This window comes from Heptranchias perlo, unplaced genomic scaffold (assembly GCF_035084215.1).
Source record: "Heptranchias perlo isolate sHepPer1 unplaced genomic scaffold, sHepPer1.hap1 HAP1_SCAFFOLD_54, whole genome shotgun sequence".
NCBI lineage: Eukaryota > Metazoa > Chordata > Chondrichthyes > Hexanchiformes > Hexanchidae > Heptranchias > Heptranchias perlo.
Genome location: NW_027139559.1, coordinates 4,673,239 through 4,699,938, shown reverse-complemented (window position 1 = coordinate 4,699,938; position 26,700 = coordinate 4,673,239). Strand labels below are relative to the sequence as shown.

General features: G+C 35.9%; 1 long non-coding RNA gene across 1 annotated transcript; it reads left to right on the top strand.

The window, feature by feature from the left end:
* The first annotated feature begins 1,100 nt into the window (after positions 1 to 1,100).
* Positions 1,101 to 26,424, top strand: LOC137315220 (uncharacterized). The gene is made up of 4 exons (XR_010961362.1): positions 1,101 to 1,276; positions 4,770 to 4,865; positions 21,527 to 21,807; positions 26,246 to 26,424. It is a non-coding gene; the product is annotated as an uncharacterized lncRNA (long non-coding RNA).
* Positions 26,425 to 26,700: the final 276 nt, after the last annotated feature.

Genomic DNA, 26,700 nt, shown 5'->3' with positions numbered 1-26,700 from the left:
CCAGAGTCCATGCAAACCTATCATTTACCAACACTGTCCACGTAACAATGTACTTAATGAGATATCAACCCACCATTTAAGCACAATGTCCATTTAACGGTGCATTAAATGATATATAAACCCACCATTTCCCCACAATGCCCATTTAACAGTGCATTTAATGTTACTTAAACACACCATTTACCACACTGTCCATTTAACAGTGTATTTAATGAGAAATAAACCACCATTTACTCACATTGTCCTTGTAACTTTGTATTTGGTGATATATAAAACCATCATTTACACACATTGTCTCTTTAACAGTGTATTAAATGATATATAAACCCACCATTTACCCACACTGTCCATTTAACAGTTTATGTAATTATGACCACAATCTGTCCCTGTGATTGATCACAACAATCCGTCCCTCGGAATTATCATCACAATCTGACCCTGGGATTGATCACAACAATCCTTCCCTCGGAATTATCATCACAATCTGACCCTGGGATTGATCACAACAATCTGTCCCTCGGAATTATCACCACAATTTGTCCTCAAACACTTTCTCTCTTCGGACCTCTGAAAATGAGTGAAATTCGATCCTTATACCGATCACAGCACAGAAATGGTCATTTCCGGATTTAACAATTTAACTGCTGTATCTTCAGAATATTTACGATGATAAATATAACTGGGGAAAGACAGTGCTCATTCCACAAGTGACTGAGGTGGTTGATGCTCAGCGACAGCTGAATTCGGCGGTTAAATGGTTAATGTCCTCACTTTCAGAAACAGCCTCTCCTCAGCTCACTGACTAAACACTGTCTTTTGGCCCCAGGTTTGAAAGCGCAAACATCAGAAAATCGATGGGACTTTGAGCAAACAATGTCCCTGATGCAAATGTAACAATTTATTTCTAACCAAGTATCTTTTTTTACTGAACCTCCCTGGAAAAAGAAGAGAAGAAGTAAAATTTATAACTGACTTTGTTCGCAATTGGCAGCGAATCGTCAAACCGGTTCGATTAGATTCCACCAGAAAGGCCGCTCCCTGTTCTGAAACAAATGAGGAATGTTTGTGTTGAAATCCATCCTGATGTCTGGCAGCAGCTTTCACAGAAGGCGGAGCTCTGAATCTCACATAACAAGGATCAGATCAAATTCCCAAGTTGTGAACTGCTAAAATAAAGCAAGGAACTTGTACTCGATTGGTTTCAATGAAATAACAAGGATATAATTTGCAAAATCTGCACGGACAGTGAGAGACGGAAAATCCTCGCGGGATCAAGGTAAGGTTCATGTTGTGTCAATTTGTTTTATTAATTAACTTTTTCTGCCCCTTCCTCCTTTCTAAAGCCGATTTCCCGCGGTCTGATATGTTCCCCAGCGGATGGAGCTCTCTTGCTCGCGGATGGAACAATTCACTAATTGTTCGCTGAGACACGAACTGAAGGTCGGCTATTTTATACCGGGAATTTCAGGGCTTATCCCTTCATGGGCCCCACCAATCTCCCCACAGAAACATTTTAAAGCGGTTACAGGACAGAAAGCAGGAACACGAACTCTGGAGATTTACACAACCGTAGTCCAGCGGTGCCTCCTCCCCAACTTAGAAATTGATATTCAGTGAACAGGGGTGGGAACCTGACCTTTCTCACTCTATATGCATTTATTTGTAACTGTGACACTGGCTTTTTTTACTCACTGAATCGTTTTCTGCACGGTACTCTTTTATTTAACTGACCAAAAACTCATGGAACATACAGTTCAACTTAGTAAAGTTTTAACACAGTCGCAATGGCCGATTCTCGCGCTCTACCGGGCACCTGGAAAATCAGCCGATTACAACTCCGAGCAGGTCGGAGGATCCATCACTAAACTTTATATAAAAAGTAACCACTGAAATTACCAACAGGTGGGAGGGACCATCACTAATATTTAGAGAAAGATTAATACTGAATTACAAACAGGTAGGAGAGTCCATCACTAATCATTATATAAAAAGTAACCACTGAATTCCAAACAGGTGGCAGGGTCCATCACTAACCTTTATATAAAAAGTAACCACTGAAATTACCAACAGGTGGGAGGGACCATCACTAATCTTTATACAAAGAGAAACACTTGAAATTACGAACAGGTAAGAGGGTCCATCACTAATCTTTGTATGTAAAGTAACTCCTGAAATTACCAACAGGGAGGTGTGTGGATCACTTATCTTTATTTGAAAAGTAACTATTATATTACAAAAGGTAGGAGGCTGCATCACTAATCTTCGTTTAAAATGTAATTACTGAAATTACCAACAGGTAAGAGGGTCCATCACTAATATTTACATAAAACGTAACTACTTTAATTACCAACAGGTCGGTAGGTCCATCACTAATCTTTTTAAAGAAAATAACTAATGAAATTACCAGCAGGAGGAGTGTCCATCACTAATCTTTATATAAAAAGTAATCATTTAAATTACCAACAGTGAGGATGGTCCTTCAATAATCTTTATATAAAAAGTAACGACTGAATTACAAACAGCAAGGAGGGTCCATCGCTAATCTTTAATGAAAATTAACTACTGAATTACAAACAGCTACCACGGTCCATCAATAATCTTTATATAAAAAGTAATTACTGAAATTACCGACAGGTAGGAGGGTCCATCACAAATCATGATATAAAAGTAACTGCAGTTATTAACAACAGGTGGGAGGGTCCATCACTAATCTTTATAGAACAGTAACTAGTGAATTACAAACAGGGAGGAGGGTCCATCACTAATCTTCAGATAAAAAGTAACTACATAAATTACCAACATGTAGGAGGGTCCATCACTACTCTTTATATATAAAGTAACTCCTGCAATTACGAAGAGGGAGATTTGTCCATCACTTGTCTTTATTTAAAAAGTAATTATTGGATTACAAGTAGGTCGGAGGGTGCATCGCTAATCTTCTTTTAAAAAGTAATTACTGAAATTACCAACAGGTAGGACAGTCCATCACGAATCTTTAACTAAAAAGTAACGACTGAATTACAAACAGGAAGAAGAGTCCATCGATAATCTTTATATGAAAAGTAATTAATGAAATCACCAACAGGTGGGAGGGTCCATCACTAATCTTTATATATCAAGTAACTACTGAATTACAAACAGCAAGGAGGTTCCATCGCTAATCTTTAATGAAAATTAACTACTGTAATACATCAGCTACCACGGTCCATCAATAATCTTTATATAAAAAAGTAATTACAGAAATTACCGACATGGAGCAGTGTCCTTCAATAATCTTTACATGAAAAGTAACTACTGAACTAGAAACAGGTTGGAGGGTGCATCACTAATCTTTGTATAAAAAGTAACTACTGAAATTACAAACGTGTAGGAGGGTCCATCACAAATCTTTATTTAAAAAGTAACTACAGTAATTACCACCCGGTAGGAAGGTCCATCACTAATCTTTATGTAAAAATAACTACTGAATTACAAACAGGTAGGAGGGTCCATCACTAATCTTCAGACAAAAAGTAACTACAGAAATTACCAACAGGTAGGAGGGTCCATCACTAATATTGATATAAAAAGTAACCATTCAAATTACCAACAGGTTTGAGGGCCCGATCTCTAGTCTTTATATGTAAAAGCAAGTAACTGCTCAAATGAATCTTGTGTTTGATCACACTAATGTAATTAGTGTAGGTGTAAATTTAAGTTTTTGTTGCTGTTGTCCGTTTAAAGCACTGGTGTGAGCGTGACTGAAACAACAGATAACTGCATCTTACAAGGTCTCAAACTTGGTCGTACATTTATGGTAGAGAATAACTTCAACTATAGTTTGCAGAAATTTCCTGACCGACATGAACCGCTTTTACATTCAAACAGTGTGGAAAGGAAAGCACCGGTACTGATAGTTTGATTGGTTGCTCTTGCATTTGCGCACACATACAGCAAGGCGCACACAAAATGGAGAATTATAATTATAAAACAGCCGTCAAATCTTCAACTTAGAAATTTGTGGTGTTTTCTGAGATTGTACGACCCCAAAAGATAACGCAAAGATAAATGTGCAGCATCTGTTTAAAGTTACACGATTCATAATATTATACATTAGTGTTGATATTATTGAACGGAAATTCCTCACCTCCGACAGTGCTCATCAGTCAGGTGCTGATACCATGAGAGATACGGTAAATATATTCAAATAGAAGCACCAACCAAAACACATCTCCATGAACACACGGACAATGTCACTGTCCATAGAGAGCAGAAAATTCTCACACAGCTCCAAACTGTGTATGTAGATAGATATCAGATTCATAAAATACCGGAATTTAATATCAAAACTCAACACATTAAAAATATTAAAAATAAATCTGTGAATAAAATAATACAACAGCGCCAGACTGGGTAACACCGAGTGAAGGATCATTTAATTCATCACCTCGCTCCATATTGCCCTCCAGAATATTCACTACCTCAGGAATAAGTCTGGTGCTGGCCTGCACGGTGAGTAAACCTGACCAATTGGTGCTCCCAGTGCAGAATCTCGGCCGGCTACAACTGGGTTGTGAAGATCAGTGGGTCTCATTGGATTTCACTGGGCAGCTGTCTTTGCCGCACCTCATGTGGAGAGTTGATCCTTCCAGTCGGGAAATGCTAGATTCCAGAGCGAACAGCTGTTGTACTGATGGGGGAGGAGGGACTTGATATCGCGACAAGGCGACGTTTTATCATTCTCATTTCAATATTTCACTCTAACCCTCCTATTAATATATTTATTACAGAGCATCAGAATCTTGGAACGCCTGTCACCTCCATGGCTGAAGGACCAAACAGGGGAGAAGACCCAACATCATCAACAAGAATGAGAATAGACACCGGTAGGTTCAGAACAACCTTTAAAATATCAATTGTGTCCTGATAAAGGGTCCAGCTCACGAACAAGAACCTGCAGCTCACACAAGAAGAGAAAACCGAGCAGATATTTTGTGGATAGAGAGAAGTGAGTGAACATCTAGTGGGGCAGTGCAGTCACAGGTAGAGGGACATCAGTACTGGAACTGTCCGGTAGATAACTGGTGTTAGGGACTGCAAGGTGGATAGAGACAGTGACTCAGGCTGGCCTTCCTGATTAATAGTGTGACACCAGGGAGTAGGGGGACACCCCGAGTGGCGCAGGTGTGACAGGCAGGTTAGGCACAGGAATAGGAGCGCGATAGTGTTGCGAGATTCTATAGTCAGGCGAGCAAACAGACTGTTCTGAGGCCCTGAGCAGGTCCCAATTGGTAAGTTGCCTTCCTGGTATCAGAGCGAAGAACTTCCTGGAACAGGTTGGACACTCTCTGGGAAGGAAAGGAGAGAGGAAAATAGTCATGGCCGGAACGAATAACAAGGAAAGAGCTCCGTTTATAGAATGAATATTAACTCTGGAGCCCAAGACTGAACAACAAGGCCTGATGGTGGTGATCTCTGGATTGTTTTGCGCTGGGCTGCTTAAGGAGGACAATATGAGGCAGGTCAATGTGCGGCTGCAGGGCTGGAGCAGGAGGGAAGGGTTCATGTTCTTGGGACACGAGGGTGAGTTGAGGAAGACGGGAAGGGAAGGTTACGATCTGAACCGACAAACAACAATAGGGTGAGTTCAGGACGAAGGGAACTGATATATAAACCCAGAATTTATCGACATTGTCCGATTAACAGTGTATTTAATGATAAATGAACCTACCATTTACACACACTGTCCATTTAAAAGTGTATTTAATGATATATGAACCCACCATTTAACCAGACTGTCCATTTAACAGTGATTTAATGATATATAAACGAACAATTGACACACACTGTCCATTTAACAGTGTATTTAATGATATATGAACCCACCATTTAACCAGACTGTCCATTTAACAGTGATTTAATGATATATAAACGAACAATTGACACACACTGTCCATTTAACAGTGTATTTAATGATATATAAACCCAACATTTCCCACACTGTCCGTTTAACAGTGTATTTAATGATATATGAACACACCATTTACCCACACTCCCCATTTAACAGTGTATTTAATGATATTTAAACGAACCATTGACACACACTGCCCATTTAACAGTGTATTTAATGATATATAAACCCACCATTTACACACACTGTCCTTTTAAAAGTGTATTTAATGATAAATAAACCCACAATCTATTGACATTGTCCATTTAACAGTGTATTTTAAGATATATAAACCCACCATTTACACACACTGTCCATTTAAAAGTGTATTTAATGCTAAATGGACGAAGCATTTACACACACGGTCCATTTAACAGTTTATTTAATGATAAATGAACCCAGCATTTACACACTGTCCATTTAACAGTGTATTTAAAGATATATGAACCCACCATTTACAAACACTGTCCATATTACTGTTTATTTTCTGATATATAAACCTACCATTTACACACACAGTCCATTTAACAGTGTGTTCATGATATATAAACCCACCATTTAACCAGACTGTCCATTTAACAGTGTATTTAATGATATATAAACCCACCATTTGCACACACTGTCCTTTCAACAGTGTATTTAATGATATATGAACCCAACATTTAACCAGAATGTCCATTTAAAATTGTATTTAATGAGCGATGAACCCAACATTTAATCACACTGTCCATTTAGCAGTTTATTTAATGATATATAAACCCATCCATTTACCCACACTGTCCATTTAATAGTGTATTTAAGGATATTTAAACCATGATTTACCCACACTGTCCATTTCATAGTGTATTTTATGATATATAAACCCATCGATTACACACACTGTACATTTAACAGTGTATTTAATGATATATAAATCCATCATTTACCCACACTGTCCATTTAACAGTGTATCAAATGATATTTAAACCATCATTTACCCACACTGTCCATTCAACATGTATTTAATGATATATAAACACACCATTTACCCACACTGTCCATTTAACAGTGTATTTAATGATATATAAACCAACCATTTAACCACACTGCCCATTTAACAGTGTATTTAATTATTTATAAAGTGTCCATTTACCCGCACTGTCCATTAAAAAGTGTATTTCATGATATCTTAACCCACATTTATCCACACTGTCCATTTAAAGGTGTATTTATTGGTATAGAAAGCCACCATTTACCTGCACTGTCCACTTAACATTGCATTTAATGATATATAATCAAATATTTATCCACACTGTCCATTTAACAGTGTATTTCATGATATATGTGCCAACATTTAACCAGACTGTCCATTTAACAGTGTATTTCATGAGATATAAACCTAACATTAACACACACTGTCCATTTAACAGTGTATTTAATGATATATGAAACCAGCATTTAGCCACACTGTCCATTTAACAGTGTATTTAATGATAAATAAACACACAATCTGTTGACATTGTCCATTTAACAGTGTATTTAAAGATATATGAACCCACCATTTACCAACATTGTCCATTTAACAGTGTACTTAATGATATATAAACCCACCATTTACAAACACTGTCCATTTAACTGTTTATTTTCTGATATATGAACCCACCATTTAACCAGATTGTCCATTTAACAGTGTATTTAATGATATATAAAGCAACCATTACCCACACTGTCCATTAAACAGTGTATTTAATGATAAATAAACCCACAATCTATTGACATTGTCCATTTAACAAGTGCTTTTAAAGATATATGAACCCAACATTTACCAGCACTGTACATTTAACAGTGTATTTAATGATATATAAATCCACCATTTAGTCGCACTGCCCATTTAACGTGTATTTAATGATATAGGAAAACACCATTTACCAGCACTGTCCATTTAACATTGTATTTAATGATATATGAACACTCCATTCAACCAGACTGTCCATTTAACATTGTATTTAATGATATATAAACCCACCATTTACCCACACTGTCCATTAAATGTTTATTTCATGATATTTAAACCACCATTTACCCAAACTGTCCATTTAACAGTGTATTTAATGATATATATATACCCACCAATGACCCGCACTGACCATTTAACAGTGTATTTAATGATTTATAAAGTGTCCATTTACCCGCACTGTCCATTTAACAGTGTATTTAATGATATCTGAACATATATTTATCCACACTGTCCATTTAAAGGTGTATTTAATGTTATATAAAGCCGCCATTTACCCACACTGTCCATTTAACAGTGTATTTAATGATAAATAAACCAACAATCTATTGACATTGTCCATTTAACAGTGTATGTAAAGATATATGAACCCAACATTTACCAACACTACATTAAACAGTCTATTTAATGATATATGAACCCACCATTTACCAAAACTGTCCATTTAACAGTGGATTTCATGATTTATAAAGTGTCCATTTACCCGCATTGTCAATTTAACAGTGTATTTAATGATATATGAACTCAACATTTAACCAGACCGTCCATATAACAGTGTATTTAATGATATATAAAAATACCATTTACACACACTGTCCATTTAAAAGTGTATTTAATGATAGATGAACCCAACATTTACCCACACTGTCCATTTAACAGTGTATTTAATGATAAATAAACCCAACATTTACCCACACTGTCCATTTAACAGTGTATTTAATGATATTAGAACCCAAGATTGAACCAGACTGTCCATTTAACAGTGTATTTAATGATATATAAACCCAACATCTACTCGCACTGTCCATTTATCAGTGTATTTAATCATATATGAACCCACCATTTACCAGCACTGTCCATTTAAAAGTGTATTTAATGATATATAAACCCACCATTTACCCACACTTTCTATTCAACAGTGCATTTAATGACATTTGAACCCAACATTTAACCAGACAGTCCATTTAACAGTGTATTTAATGATATATAAACCCAACATCTACTCGCACTGTCCATTTATCAGTGTATTTAATCATATATGAACCCACCATTTACCAGCACTGTCCATTAAAACAGTGTATTTAATGATATATAAAACCACCATTTACCCACACTGTCCAGTTAACAGTGTATTTAATGATAAATAAACTCACAATCTATTGACATTGTCCATTTAACAAGTGTTTTTAAAGATATATGAACCCAACATTTACCAGCACTGTACATTTAACAGTGTATTTAATGATATGTAAATCCACCATTTAGTCGCACTGCCCATTTAACGTGTATTTAATGATATAGGAAAACACCATTTACCCGCACTGTCCATTTAACATTGTATTTAATGATATATAAACCTACCATTTACCCACACTGTCCATTTAACAGTGTATTTAATGATATATGAACACTCCATTGAACCAGACTGTCCATTTAACATTGTATTTAATGATATATAAACCCACCATTTACCCACACTGTCCATTAAATGTTTATTTCATGATATTTAAACCACCATTTACCCACACTGTCCATTAACAATGTATTTAATGATAAATAAACCAACAATCTATTGACATTGTCCATTTAACAGTGTATGTAAAGATATATGAACCCAACATTTACCAACACTGTACATTAAACAGTGTATTTAATGATATATGAACCCACCCTTTACCAAAACTGTCCATTTAACAGTGGATTTCATGATTTATAAAGTGTCCATTTTCCCGCATTGTCAATTTAACAGTGTATTTAATGATATATGAACTCAACATTTAACCAGACCGTCCATATAACAGTGTATTTAATGATATATAAAAATACCATTTACACACACTGTCCATTTAAAAGTGTATTTAATGATAGATGAACCCAACATTTACCCACACTGTCCATTTAACAGTGCATTTAATGATATATAAACCCAACATTTACCCACACTGTCCATTTAACAGTGTATTTAATGATATTAGAACCCAAGATTGAACCAGACTGTCCATTTAACAATGTATTAATGATATATAAACCCACAATTTATCGACATTGTCCATTGAACAGTGTATTTAATGTTACATGAATACACATTTTAACAATGCTGTCCATTTATCAGTGCATTTAATGATGTATGAACCCACCATTGAACCAGACTGACCATTCAACAGTGTAATTATTGATATATAAATAAACCAATAACACACACTGTCCATTTAACAGTGTGTTTAATGATATATAAAACCACCATTTATCCACACTGTCCATTTAACAGTGCATTTGATGACATATAAACCGACCATTTACCCTCACTGTCCATCTAACAGTGTATTTAATGATATATAAACCCACCATTGAACGCACTGACCATTTAACAGTGTATTTAATGATATATAAAGTGTCCATTTACCTGCGCTGTCCATTTAACAGTGTATTTAATGATATATGAACCTACCATTTACACACACTGTCCATTTTACACTGTATTTAATGACATATTAACCCACCATTTACTTGCACTGTCCATTTAACTGTGTATTTAATGATATATGAACCCAACATTTAACCATTCTGTCCATTTAACAATGTATTTAATGAAATATAAATCAACCATTTACACACACTGTCCATTTAACAGTGTACTGAATGATACACGAACCCAACATTTACCAAACTGTCCATTTAAAAGTCTATTTAATGATATATAAACCCACCATTTAACCAGACTGTCCATTTAACAGTGTATTTAATGATATAGAAACCACCATTTACACACACTGTCCATTTAACGGTGTATTTAATGAAATATGAACCCACCATTTACCCACGCTGTCCATTCAACATTGTATTAATGATAAATAAACCCACAATCAATTGACATTGTCCATTTAACAGTGTATTTAATGATATGTAAACCCACCATTGACACGCACTGACCATTTAACAGTGTATTTAATGATATATAAACCCAACATTTACCCACAATGTACATTTAAAAGTGTATTTAATGATATATTAACCCACAAGTTATCGACATTTGTCCATTAACCAGTGTATTTAATGATATATGAACCCAACATTTAACCAGACTGTCCATTTAACAGTGTATTTAATGATATATGAACCAACAATTTAACGAGACTGTCCTTTCAACAGTGTATTTAATGATATGTGAACACAGCATCTACTCGTAATTTCCATTTAACAGTGTATGTAATGATATATAAACCCACCATTTACACACACTGTCCATTTAACAGTGTGTTTAATGATATATAAACCCACCATTTACCAATACTGTCCATTTAACAGTGTATTTAATGATATATAAAGTGTCCATTTACCTGCACTGTCCATTTAACAGTGTATTTAATGATATATGAACCTACCATTTACACACACTGTCCATTTTACAGTGTATTTAATGACATATTAACCCACCATTTACTTGCACTGTCCATTTAACTGTGTATTTAATGATATATGAACCCAACATTTAACCATTCTGTCCATTTAACAATGTATTTAATGAAATATAAATCAACCATTTACACACACTATCCATTTAACAGTGTACTTAATGATATACGAACCCAACATTTACCCACACTGTCCATTTAAAAGTCTATTTAATGATATATAAACCCACCATTTAACCAGACTGTCCATTTAACAGTGTATTTAATGATATAGAAACCACCATTTACACACACTGTCCATTTAACGGTGTATTTAATGAAATATGAACCCACCATTTACCCACACTGTCCATTCAACATTGTATTAATGATAAATACACCCACAATCAATTGACATTGTCCATTTAACAGTGTATTTAATGATATATAAACCCACCTTTGACACGCACTGACCATTTAACAGTGTATTTAATGATATATAAACCCAACATTTACCCACACTGTCCATTTAAAAGTGTATTTAATGATATATTAACCCACAAGTTATCGACATTTGTCCATTAACCAGTGTATTTAATGATATATGAACCCAACATTTAACCAGACTGTCCATTTAACAGTGTATTCAATGAAATAGAATTCAACCATTTACACACACTGTCCATTTCACATTGTATTTAATGATACATGAACCCACCATTGACCCGCATTGACCATTTAACAGTGTATTTATTGATTTATGGAGTGTCCATTTACACGCACTGTCCATTTAACAGTGTATTTAATGATATATGTACGTACCATTTACACTCACTGTCCATTTACCAGTGTATTTAATGATATATGAACCAACCATTTATTCGTACTGTCCATTTAACAGTGTATTTAATGATATATGAACCCAACATTGAACCAGACTGTCCATTTAACAGTGTATTGAATGAAATATAAATCAACCATTTACACACACTGTCCTTTTCACAGTGTATTGAATGATACATGAACCCACCATTTAACCAGACTGTCCATTTAACAGTGTATTTAATGAAATATAAACCAACCATTTAACCACACTGTCCATTTAACAGTGTATTTAATGATACATGAACCCACCAATAACACACACTGTCCATTTAACGATGTATTTAATGATATATAAACCTACCATTTAAAAACACTGTCCATTTAACAGTGTATTTAATGATATATGAACCAACAATTTAACGAGACTGTCCTTTCAACAGTGTATTTAATGATATGTGAACACAGCATCTACTCGTAATTTCCATTTAACAGTGTATGTAATTATATATAAACCCACCATTTACCCACACTCTCCATTTAACAGTGTGTTTAATGATATATAAACCCACCATTTACCCATACTGTCCATTTAACAGTGTAATTATTGATAAATAAACCCACCAATGACACACACTTTCCATTTAAAAGTGTATATCATGATATATGAACCCACCAATTACACACACTGTCCATTTAACAATGTATTTAATGATAAATAAACCAACAATCTATTGACATTGTCCATTTAACAGTGTATGTCCAATTAACAGTTGATTTAATGATATATAACCCACGATTTACACACACTGTCCGCTTAACAGTGTATTTAATGATTTATAAAGTGTCCATTTACCCGCACTGTCAATTTAGCAGTGTATTTAATGATATATGAACTCAACATTTAACCAGACCGTCCATATAACAGTGTATTTAATGATATATAAACATACCATTTACACACACTGTCCATTTATAAGTGTATTTAATGATATATGAACCCAACATTTACCCACACTGTCCATTTAACAGTGTATTTAATGAAATATGAACCAACCATTTAACGACACTATCCATTTAACAGTGTATTTAATGATATATAAACACACAATTTATCGACATTGTCCATTTAACAGTGTATTTAATGGTATATGAACACACATTTTAACAACACTGTCCATTTAACAGTGCTTTAATGATATGTGAACACACCATTGAACCAGACTGACCATTTAACAGTTTAATTATTGATATATAAACCCACCAATAACACACACTGTCCTTTTAACGGTGTATTTAATGATATATAAAACTACAATTTACAAACACTGTCCATTTAACAGTGTACTTAATGATATATGAACCCACCATTTAACGAGGCTGTCCATTTAACAGTGTATTTAATGATATATAAACCCACCAATTACCCGCACTGTCCATTTAAAAGTATATTTAATGATATGTAAACCCACCATTGAACCAGACTGTCCATTTAACAGTGTATTTAATGAAATATGAACCCACCATTTAACGAGGCTGTCCATTTAGCAGTGTATTTAATTCTATATGAACCCACCATTTACACACACTGTCCATTTAACAGCGTATTTAATGATATATAAACCCACCATTAACCCGCACTGACCATTTAACAGTGTATTTAATGATTTATAAAGTGCCCATTTACACACACTGTCCATTCAACGGTGTATTTCATGATATATGAACCTACGATTTACACACACTGTCCAATTAACAGTGTATTTAATAATATAAGGACTCACCATTTAACCAGACTGTCAATATAACAGTGTATTTAATGATATATAAACCTCCCATTTGCACACACTGTCCATTTAACAGTGTATTTAATGACATATAAACCCAACATTTACCCACACTGTCCATTTTAAAGTGTATATAAGAACTCACGATTGAACCACACCGTCCAATTAACAGTGTATTTAATGATATATAAACACACAAGTTATCGACATTGGCAATTTCTCATGGTATTTAATGATATATGAACCCAACATTTATCCAGACTGTCCATTTAATAGTGTATTTAATGAAATATAAATCAACCATTTACGAACACTGTCCATTTCACCGTGTATTTATGATATATAAAACCCACAATTTATCGACATTGTCCATTTAACAGTGTATTTAATGGTATATGAACACACATTTTAACCACACTGTCCATTTAACAGTGCTTTAATGATATATGAACCCACCATTGAACCAGACTGACCATTTAACAGTGTAATGATTGATGTATAAGCCCACCAAGAACACACACTGTCCATTTAACGGTGTATTTAATGATATATAAACCGAACATTTACAAACACTGTCCATTTAACAGTGTATATAATGATATATGAACCCACCTTTTAACTAGACTGTCAATTTAACAGTATATTTGATGATATATGAACCCACCAATTACCGGCACTGTCCATTTAACAGTGTATTTAATGATATATAACCCCACCATTTACCCACACTGTCCATTTAATAATGTATTTAATGATATATAAACCCACCATTTACCCACACTGTACATTTAACAGTGTATTTAATAATATATGAACCCACCATTTACACACACTGTCCATTTAACAGTGTATTTAATGAAATATGAACCCACCATTCACATACACTGTCCATTGAAAAGTGTATTTAATGATATATAAACCCACCATTTAACCAGACTGTACATTTAACTGTGTATTTAATGATATATGAACCCACCATTTACACACACTGTCCATTTAACATGTACTTCATGATATATTAAACCACCATTTACACACACTGTCCATTTAAAAGTGCATGTAATGATAAATAAAACCACAATCTATTGACATTGTCCATTTAACAGTGTATTTCATGATATATAAACCCACCATTGACCCGCACTGACCATTTAACAGTGTATTTAATGATTTATAACGTGTCCATTTACCCGCACTGTCCATTTAACAGTGTATTTAATGATATGTGAACCTACCATTTACACACACTGTCAATTTAACAGTGTATTTAATGAAATATGAACCCACTATTTCACCAGACTGTCAATATAGCAGTGTATTTAATGATATATAAACCTACCATTTACACACGCTGTCCATTTTACAGTCTATTTAATGATATTTAAACCCACCAATTGCACGCACTGTGCATTTAACAGTGTATTTAATGATATATAAACCCATCATTTACCCATACTGTCCATTTAACAGTGTATTTAATGATAAATAAACCCACAATCTATTTACATTGTCCATTTAACAGTGTATTTAAAGATATATGAACCCACCATTTACCAACACTGTACATTTAACAGTGTATTTACTGATATATAAACCTAACATTGACACACACTATCCATTTAACTGTTTATTTAATGATATATGAAACTACCATTTACAAACATTGTCCATTTAACAGTGTATTTTATTATATATAAAACTACCATTTACCCACACTGTCCATTTAACAGTGTATTTAATGATATATCAAACCACCATTTACCCACACTGTCCATTTAACAGTGTATTTAATGATATATGAACCCGCCAATTACACGCACTGTCCATTTAACACTGTATTTAATGATATATAAAACCTACCATTACCCACACTGTCCATTTAACAGTGTATTTAAAGATATATGAACCCACCATTTAACCAGACTGTCCATTTAATAGTGTATTTTATGATATTTAAACCATGATTTACCCACACTGTACATTTCATAGTGTATTTAATGATATATTATCCCATCATTTACACACACTGTCTATTTTTAGTGTATTTAATGACAGATGAACCCAACATTTAACCACACTGTCCATTTAACGGTGTATTTAATGTTACATGAACCCACCATTTAACAGGACAGTCCATTTAACAGTGTATATAATGATATATTAAACCACCATTTACACACACTGTTCATTTAAAAGTGTATTTAATGATATATAAACCCACCATTCACACACTCTCCATTTAACAGTGTATTTAATGATATGTGAACCAACCATTTAACCACACTGTCCATTTAACTGTGTATTTAATGATTTATTAAGCACCATTTACGCACACTGTCCATTTAAAAGTGTATTTTATGATGTATGAACCCACCATTTACACTCACTGTCCATTTAACAGTGTATTTAATGATATATGAACCCACCATTTAACCACACTGTCCATGTAACAGTATATTTAATGTTACATGAACCCACCATTTAACAGGACAGTCCATTTAACAGTGTATATAATGATATATTAAACCACCATTTACACACACTATCCATTTAACAGCGTATTTAATGATATATAAACCTACCATTTACCCACACTGTCCATTTAATTGCGTATTTAATGACAGATGAACCCAACATTTAACCACACTGTCCAATTAACAATGTATGTAATGATACATGAACCCACCATTTAACAAGACTGTCCATTTAACAGTGCATTTAATGACAGATGAACGCACCATTTACACCCACTGTCCATTTAACAGTGTGTTTAATGACATATAAACCCGGCATCGACTCACACTTTCCTTTTAACAGTGTATTTAATGATATATAAACCCATCATTTACACACACTGTCCATTTAACAGTGTGTTTAATGATATATAAACATACCATTGACAAACACTGTCCATTTAACAGTGTATTTAATGATATAAGAACCAACGCTTGAACCACACTGTCCAATTAACCGTGTATTTAATGATATATGAACCCACAAGTTATCGACATTGTCCATTTAACAGTATATTTAATGATATATGAACCCAACATTTAACCAGACTGTCCATTTAACAGTGTATTTAATGAAATATAAATCAACCATTTACACACACTGTCCATTTAACAGTGTATTTAACGATATATGAACCAACCATTTAATGACACTATCCATTCAACAGTGTATTTAATGATATATAAACACACAATTTATCGACATTGTCCATTTAACAGTGTATTTAATGGTATATGAACACACATTTTAACTACACTGTCCATTTAACAGTGCTTTAATGATATGTGAACCCACCATTGAACCAGACTGACCATTTAACAGTGTATTTATTGATATTTCAACCCACCATTGACTCGCACTGCCCATTTAACGGTGTATTTAATGATATATGAACCCACCATTTAACCAGACTGTCCATTGAACAGTGCATTTTCTGAAAGGTGAACCCACCATTTAACCACACTGTCCATTTAACAGTGCATTTAATGATATATAAACGCACCATTACCCACACTGTCCATTTAATAGTGTATTTAATGATATATAAACACATAATTCACTCGCTGTCCATTTAATTGTGTATTTAATGATATATAAACACATCATTAAAACACACTGTCCATTTAACAGTGTATTTAATTCTATATAAACCCACCATTACCCATACTGTCCATTTAACAGCGCATTTAATAATATATAAACCCATCATTTACCCACACTGTCCATTTAATAGTGTATTTAATGATATTAAAACGATGATTTACCCAAACTGTCCATTTAACAGTGTGTCTAAACAGATATAAACCCACCATTTACCCACACAGTCCATTTAAAAATGTATTTATTGTGAAAAATCCCACCATTTGCACACACTGTCCATTTAACAGTGTATTTAATGATATATAAACCAACCATTTACCCACACTGTCCATTTAACAGTGTGTTTAATGATATATAAACCCACCATTGACCCGCACTGACTATTTAACATTGTATTGAATGATTTATAAAGTGTCCATTTACCCGCAATGTCCATTTAAATGTGTATTTAATGATAGATACACCCACCATTTACACGCACTGTCCATTTAACAGTGTATTTCATGATATATGAACCCAACATTTACCCGCACTGTACATTTAACAGTGTATTTAATGATATATAAACCTACCATTTAAACACACTGTCCATTTAACAGAGCATTTAATGATATATCAACGCGCCATTAACACACACTGTCCATTAAACAGTGCATGAAATGGGAAATAAACCCACCATTTACCCACACTGTCCATTTAACAGTGTATTTAATGTTATATGAACCCACCATTTAACAACTCTGTTCATTTAACAGTGTATTTAATGATATATTAACCAACCGTTTGCACACACTGTCCATTTAACAGTGTATTTAATGATATATAAACCTAACATTTACACACACTGTCCATTTAAAAGTGTATATAATGCTATATGAACCCACCATTTACACACATTGTCCATTTAACAATGTATTTAATGATAAATAAACCAAAAATCTATTGACATTGTCCATTTAACAGTGTACTTAAAGATATATGAACCCAACATTTACCAAAACTGTACATTTGTCAGTGTATTTATTCATGTATGAACCCACCATTTACCCACACTGTCCATTTAACAGTGTATTTAATGATATATGAACGCACCATTTACCAACACTGTCCATTTAACAGTGTATTTAATGAAATATAAACCCACCATTTACCCACACTGTCCATTTATCAGTGTATTTAATGAAAGATGAACCCACCATTTAACCACATTGTCCATTTAACAGTGGATTGAATGATATGTGAACCCACAATTTAACCTGACTGCCCATTTAACAGTGCATTTAATGATATATGAACGCACCATTTACACACACTCTCCATTTAACAGTGTATTTAATGTTATATGAACCCACCATTTAACCACTCTGTCCATTTAACAGTGCATTTAATGATGTATTAACCAACCGTTTGCACACACTGTCCATTTGAAATTGTATTTAATGATATATGAACCCTCCAATTGCACACTCTTTCCATTTAACAGTGTATTGTATGATTTATGAGCCCACCATTGAAACAGACTGTCCATTTAACAGTGTATTTAATGATATATAAACCCACAATTTATCGACATTATCCATTCAACGGTGTATTTATTGATATAGGAACCCAACATTTAGCAACACTGTACATTTATCAATGTATTTAATGATATATGAACCCAGCTTTTAACCAGACTGTCCATTTAACAGTGCATTTAATGATATATCAACCAACCATTTACACACACTGTCCATTTAACAGTGTATTTAATGGTATTTGAACCCAGCATTTAACCACACTGTCCATTTAACAGTGTATTTAATGATATATAAAACCACCTTTTACACACACTGTCCATTTAAAAGTATATGTAATGATATATAAACCCACCATTTAACCAGACTGTCCATTTAACAGTGTATTTAATGATATATAAACACACCATTTACGCACACTGTCCATTTATCAGTGTATTTAATGATATATGAACCCACCATTTAACCACACTGTCCATTTAACAGAGTATTTAATGATACATAAAACCAACATTTGCACAGACTGTCCATTTAAAAGTGTAATTAATGATATGTGAACCCACGATTTACCCACACTGTCCATTTAACAGTATATTTAATGATAAATAAACCCACCATTTACACACACTTTTCATTTAACTGTGTATTTAATGATATATAAACCCATCATTACCCACACTGTCCATTTATCAGTGTATTTAATGATATATAACCCCTGCATTTCCCGAACTGTCAATTTAACAGTGCATGAAATGGGATATAATACAACCATTTACCCACGCTTTCAATTTAATAGTGTATTTAATGATATATAAACCCAACATTTTCCCACACTGTGCATTTAATAGTGTATTTAATGATATTTAAACCATCATTTACCCACACTGTCCATTTAATAGTGCATTTAATGATATATAAACCCATCATTGACCCACACCGTCCATTTAACAGTGTATTAAATGATATATAATCCCATATTTATCCACAATGTCAAATTAACTGCATGTTTAATGATACAGAAACACAGCATTTTCTCACACTGTCCATTTATTAGTGTCTCTGATGATATATAAACCCACCATTTACACGCACTGTCCATTTAAAAGTGTATTTAATGATATATGAACCCACCATTTACCCACACTGCCATTTAACAGTGTATTTAATGATATATAAACACATCATTTACCCACACTGTCCATTTAAATGTGTATTTATTATGAAAAATCCCACCATTTACCCACACTGTCCATTTAACAGTGTATTGAATGATATATAATCCCATATTTATCCACACTGTCAATTTAACAGTATGTTTAATGGTGCAGAAACACAGCATTTTCACACACTGTCCATTTAGCAGTGTATGTAATGATATATAAACCCACCATTTACAAACACTGTCCATTTAACAGTGTATGTAATGATATATAAACCCACCATTTACAAACACTGTCCATTTAATAGTGTATTTAATGATATGTGAACCCACCATTTACCGAACTGACAATTTAACAGTGCCTTAAATTGGATATAAACTGACCATTTACCCACATGGTCCATTTAACAGTGTATTTAATGATATATAAACCCACCATTTACCGAACTGTCAATTTAACAGTGTATTTAATGATATATAAACCCACCATTACCCACACTGTCCATTTAACAGTGTATTTAATGATATATAACCACACCATTTACCGAACTGTCAATTTAACAGTGCATTAAATGGGATATAAACCCACCAATTACCCTTACTGTCCATTTAACAGTGTATTTAATATTATATGAACCCACCATTTGCACACACTGTCCACTTAACAGTGTATTTGATGATATATAAACCCATCATTTACCCGCACTGACCATTTAACAGTGTATTTAATGATATATAATCCCATATTTATCCACACTGTCAATTTAACAGTATGTTTAATGGTACAGAAACACAGCATTTTCTCACACTGTCCATTTAAAGGTGTCTCTAATGATATATAAAGCCACCATTTACCCACAATGTCCATTTAACAGTGTAATTAATGATATATGAACCCACCATTTTACCACACTTTCCATTTAACAGTGTATTTAATGATATATGAACCCATCATTTACCCACGCGGTCCATTTAACAGAGTATTTAATGATATATAAACCCATCATTTACCCACACTGTCCATTTAACAGAGTATTTAATGATATATAAACACATCATTTACCCATACTGTCCATTCCCCCAGTGATTGAGCTGATTGATGCTCAGACATAGTTTAGTTCGGCGGTATAATGGTTAATATCCTCACTTTCAGAAACAGCCTCTCCTCAGCTCACTGACGAAACACTGGCTCTTGGCCGCAGGGTTGAAAGCGCCAACATCAGAAAATTGATGGGACTCAAGTAAACAATGTCCCTGATGCAAATGTAGCAATTTATTTCTAAACAAGTATCTATTTTACTGAAATTCCCAGGAACAAGAAGAGAAAAAGAAAATTTAGAACCAACTTTGTTCACAATTTCTGAAACAAATGAGGAATGTCTGTGTTGAAATCCATCCTGATGTCTGCCAGCAGCTTTCACAATGGGCGGTGCTCTGAGTCTCACAGAACAAGGATCGGATCAAATTCCCAAGTTGTGAACTGCTGAAATAAAGCAAAGAACTTGTACTCGATTGATTACAATGAAATAACAAGGATATAATTGGCAAAATCTACACGGACATTGAGAGACGGAAAATCCTTGCGGGATCAAGGTAAGCTTAATGTACTGTCAATTTGTTTTATTAATTAACTTTTTCTGCCCCTTCCTAATTTGTAAAGCCGATTTCCTGCGGTCAGATATGTTCCCCGGCGTACGGAACTCTCTATTCCTCGAGGACGGAACAATTCACTGATTGTTCGCTCAGACACTGACTGAAGTCCGGCTATTTCACACTGGGAATTTCAGGGCTTCTCCCTTCATGGTCCCCACCAAACTCCCCCAGACACAATTTAACGCGGTTCTGGGAAAGAAAGCAGGAACACGAACTCTGGAGATTTGCACCATTCTCGTCCAGCGGTGCCTCCTCCCCATGTTAGAATTTGATATTCGGTAAACAGGGGTGGGAAACTGTCCTTTCTCACTCTTTAAGCATTGATGTGCAACTGTAATACTTGCTCTTTTTACTCACTCAACCGTTTTGTGCCCGGTACACTTTTATTGAACTGATCAAAGACTGATCGAACACACAGTTCAGCTCAGTAAAGGGTTAACTCTTTCGCAATGGCCGATTATCGCTCTCTGCCTGACACCTGGAAAATCAGCATATAGTTACCCGAGGGGTCGGAATGAACGCGATCCAATGACAGGATAGGAGCAACATCGGAGACAAAACGTATTCCTGACTAATTATAATCAATTAGTTTGATTCCAATTAATAGGAGAATGGAGCAGGGACGTCTGTTTTTGCTAAAATATGTTAGCGAGGGTGTTATTTGTTAAACTGGCTCAACTGAAGAAAGGCCGTTCCCTTCAGACAGAAACAAACTTCACGAATGTTTTAAAGGGATACCGGTTCAGGGCGGAAACCATCTTTCACACAGATAGGTGGTTTCTGATCGTTCATCATGGTAATTTGAGTAGTTACTTTTAATATCAACAGTTCGGAGGGCCACAGCACTGAGTGGAATAAATGAAACTTTTGCAGCAGGAACAGAAGATTTATGAAATAGTGAAAAGTTATGAGCAGGAAAACGGAAGGAGGTTTTGAAGAAGTAACTCGATATTAAAAATTGAAAACGTGAACGGGTCAACATTCCAATGAATTTGAGTTCAGATTGTGTGTTATCTGTGAATGTACAAAATATTCAAAACACGTTTGGAAAGTCAGAATCATGAGAGATGTGATCTAGTATCTATAAATCAGGGCCTGGGTTTTCACAGAACACAGTGAAATGTTCCTGGTTATCACATTTTGAGGAGAGAGGACGCCAGTATGAATAAATGGTTCCATGACAGAGGTGGAAAATCATCAACAAACTTTCAGGGCCCCAGCACTAATCTTGATATAAACAGTGACGACTGAAATTACCAACAGGTAGGAGTGTCAATCACTAGTCTCCGGTCCCCATTGGAGGGCGGCGGTTTCGCCAATTTGAGCAGCTGGTTGGACGGATGCGGCGATGGCGACCACGCCTTCCCACAATCCAGCACGCGGAGAACATCCCCTCTCGAACCACAGCTCTGGCCGCGCTGCACTCTGGGAGATGGCATCACATGACCACGTGACTCCTCAACCTTTCGCTCGGCTGCGGGGCAGCATGCGGAGCCCAGATGGTCCTAGCGGTGGCTCCGTTGAGCTGGCATCGACGTGGCGAACTTACTTCTGGGAAAGGACAAAATGTCGGATGCGGAGTGGGCGCGGCAGCAGCGTTGGAGGCGGCCATGTTGGGTCATCATTGTCTTACGCGGCGAGGTCACTTCCTGTGAGTCGCACCGAGACCAGAGCTCCTGCCCCCTCTCCCTTTCTGCAAACCTCCATTGTGCTCAATGTCTGGGGGTCGCTTTGCTTCTCTCACAGGAGGTGATTAAGAATAATGTTAAAGAGCTTCAAAAGGGTTTAAAAGGAGACTAATGTTATAAAGGGGGTTAAAAAGAGGGTTAAACGGGGTGCAATAAGTTACTGGTTGAATTGGTATTAAAGAGGTTAAAAAGAGGGCTAAATAAGTTCAATGGTTAAAAAGGGGGTTAAACTTTTAAAAAGGGGTTGGAGGAAAAAAAGTGGTTCAAGAGGTTAAAATGTTTAAAAAGGACAGTTGGAAGCGGTTCAAGGAGGTTAAATAGTTAAACGGGCGGTAAAGGGGTTTAAAAGGGGTAAGGAGAGAGACTGTGAGCTCGGTGAGAAAGAGATGGGTTTCAAAAAGAACCACATTGGGAGAGTTTGGAGAAAGACAGTCTCTCCAAAAAATGGGTTTAAAAAGGGGCCAAATGACTTAAATAGTCGGGTTTAAAAATGAGGTTTAAAAGGGATTAAAAGGGGTTTAATGAAGTTTCAAATGATAAGTTAAAGTGGATGTAATAAGGGGGGATAAAATTGGTATAAAAAGGAGGTTTAAAAAGAGGGTTCAGGGGGCCGATTGAACCTTGTCTTATTTGCGATTCTATATATTAATTCAGGACCAGTGTGCGATGCTCATTTTCTCTCGTGCTCTGTCTGAGTTTGTGTCACACCTTTACTCTGTTTCTGTTTAATTCTCTCCCCCTCTGTCTCTCCAACTCTCTCATCTATCCCGCTCTATTTCTCACCACTTCTTTCACTGTGTGCCTCTCTCTCCCTCTTACTTTGGTCCGGTCTTTCCCCTCACTCTTTGCCGAGGAGGGAATGCCATCGCCTGGTCCATTCCCACCAATCCAGTCATCGTCCGAGAATCAACTTCAATGGCTCCTCTTCCCGCTCCCGCACCTTTACCCCCGGAATCCCCCATTGCTCTCTCCTTGGCCCCCGCCTATTTCTCCTCCACATGCTGCGCCTCACCGAGATCATCCGAAAACACAACGTCAGGTTCCAGACGGCCTGTGGCGATCCAGCGCTCGTCGGGATGTCGCTTTTTGATCCTTCGATGTTCGCTGTTCCTCTCATTGTGAAGTAGACGTCACCCAGCGCTGGATTGTTCACACTCCAATATTGAACGTTAGCTCCGATCAGACCGTCATGAGACAGCTTAGTTTCACACCACTGATGATGTGTTGTTGAAAAAGCAATCCTGCTCAGTCCGGGAGGAACTGACGAGACCCAGCTCCACATCCCCACCACCTCTCCCGACCCCTCCACTGCCTCGAATTTGTCAGGCTGCTTCTCCGTCATCCAGTATTGGATGAAAAGAAATTTCCTCTAATTAAACGTTGGGAAAACCGAAGCCGTTGTGTTCGGTCCCTGCCACGAACTCCATTCCCTAGACACTGACTCCATCCCTCTCCCTGGCCAATGTGTGAGGCTGAACCACACCGTTCACAACCTTAGCACCCTATTTGACTCTGAGATGAACTTCTGACCCCATATCCTCTCCGTCACCAAGACCGCCAACTTCCACCTCCTTAACATCGCCCATCTCAACCCCTGTCTCAGCTCATCTGCTGCTGAAACCATCATCCATGCCTTTGTTACCTCCAGACTCAACTACTTCAATGCTCTCCCGGCCGGCCTCCACCCTTGCACCCTCTGCAAACTTGAGCTCATCCAAAACTCTTTTGCCGTAATTCTCACTCGAATCAAGTCCCGTTTTCCCATCACCCCTCTGTGTTCGCTGATGGACATTCGCTCCCGATTCAGCAACCCCTCATTTTTAAATTTTCATCCTTTTCTTCAAATCCATTTACGGCTTCGACCCACCTTATCTCTGTAACCTCCACCAGCCAGACAACCCTTCGAGATCTCTGCGCCCTTCCAATTCTGGCCTCTTGCCTTCCCCCGCTTTTCATCGCCCCACCAAGGCGGCCATGCCTTCAGCTGCCTGACCTCTGAAGTGCCCTCGCTAAACCTTTCAGCCTCTCAACCTTCCTTTCCCCCTTTAAAACGCTCCTTAAAACTTACCTCTTCACGATTAATTTGGTTACTTGTCCTAATATTTCCTTCGGCGGCTCGGTGTCAAATTTTGTTTGATAATCGCTCCTGTGAAAGGCATTAGGACGTTTAACAACGTTAAAGGCGCTGTATAAATGGGAGTTATTGTTGTTAATATTCACCTATGTCCCTGTCAGGGTTTTAATATTGCTGATATCAGCGGGAGTGTTTTACAGTTCACAGGGTGTCTCTGGCCTTGGGCAATGAAGCACAGAGTGTCTCAGTGAGAGTATTAATATTAACCTCTGTAATCTATCGGTGTGTTAATGTTCATGAGTCATTGGGATTATGTTCGTGTTTACAGGAAGTCTCTGGCAGTGTTTTGGTTGGTACAGGGTGTCTGTTCATCAACGGTAATATTTGCAGGATGCGTCTGTCAGTTTGTTAACACATCCTGGCAATGTATTAGTATGGAAATATGTCAGTATTTTCGTACTTGCTGCGTGTATCTGTGAGACTTGTTAATCTTTACAGGGTTTTTCCTTGAATCTGTGAATGTTTACAATATTTATGTGATTATATTAATATTTACAGGTCTTTCAGTGAGTATGTTATTATTTACAACTTGTTTCTGTGAATCTGTTCTTTACAGGTTGTATCTGTGAGACGGTTATGATTTACAGGAAGTTTCTGTGAGTGCATTAATGCTTATAAGGTCTTTCTGTGACACTGTTGATATTTACAGGGTGCTTCTGTGGGACAATTAATATTTTTAGGGTGTTTCTTTGAAACTGTTAATGTTTACAAGTGGTTTCTGTGAGTCTGTTAATATTTACAGGGTGTTTCTGAGAATGTTAATAATTATATGGTTTTTCTGTGAAACTTTTAATGATTACATGTTGTTTCTGTGAATGTTAATATTTACAGGGTGTTTCTGTGAGACGGAATTTATTTACAGGGCCATTCTGTGCGACTGTGAAAGTTTACAGCGTGTTTCCTTGAGTCTGTTAATGTTTACCGGGTGTTTCTTGTAAATGTTCACTTGTTGTCTATTTAAGTTGGCTGATATTCAAAGGAGTCTTCCGTCATGTAACTGAACATTTAATT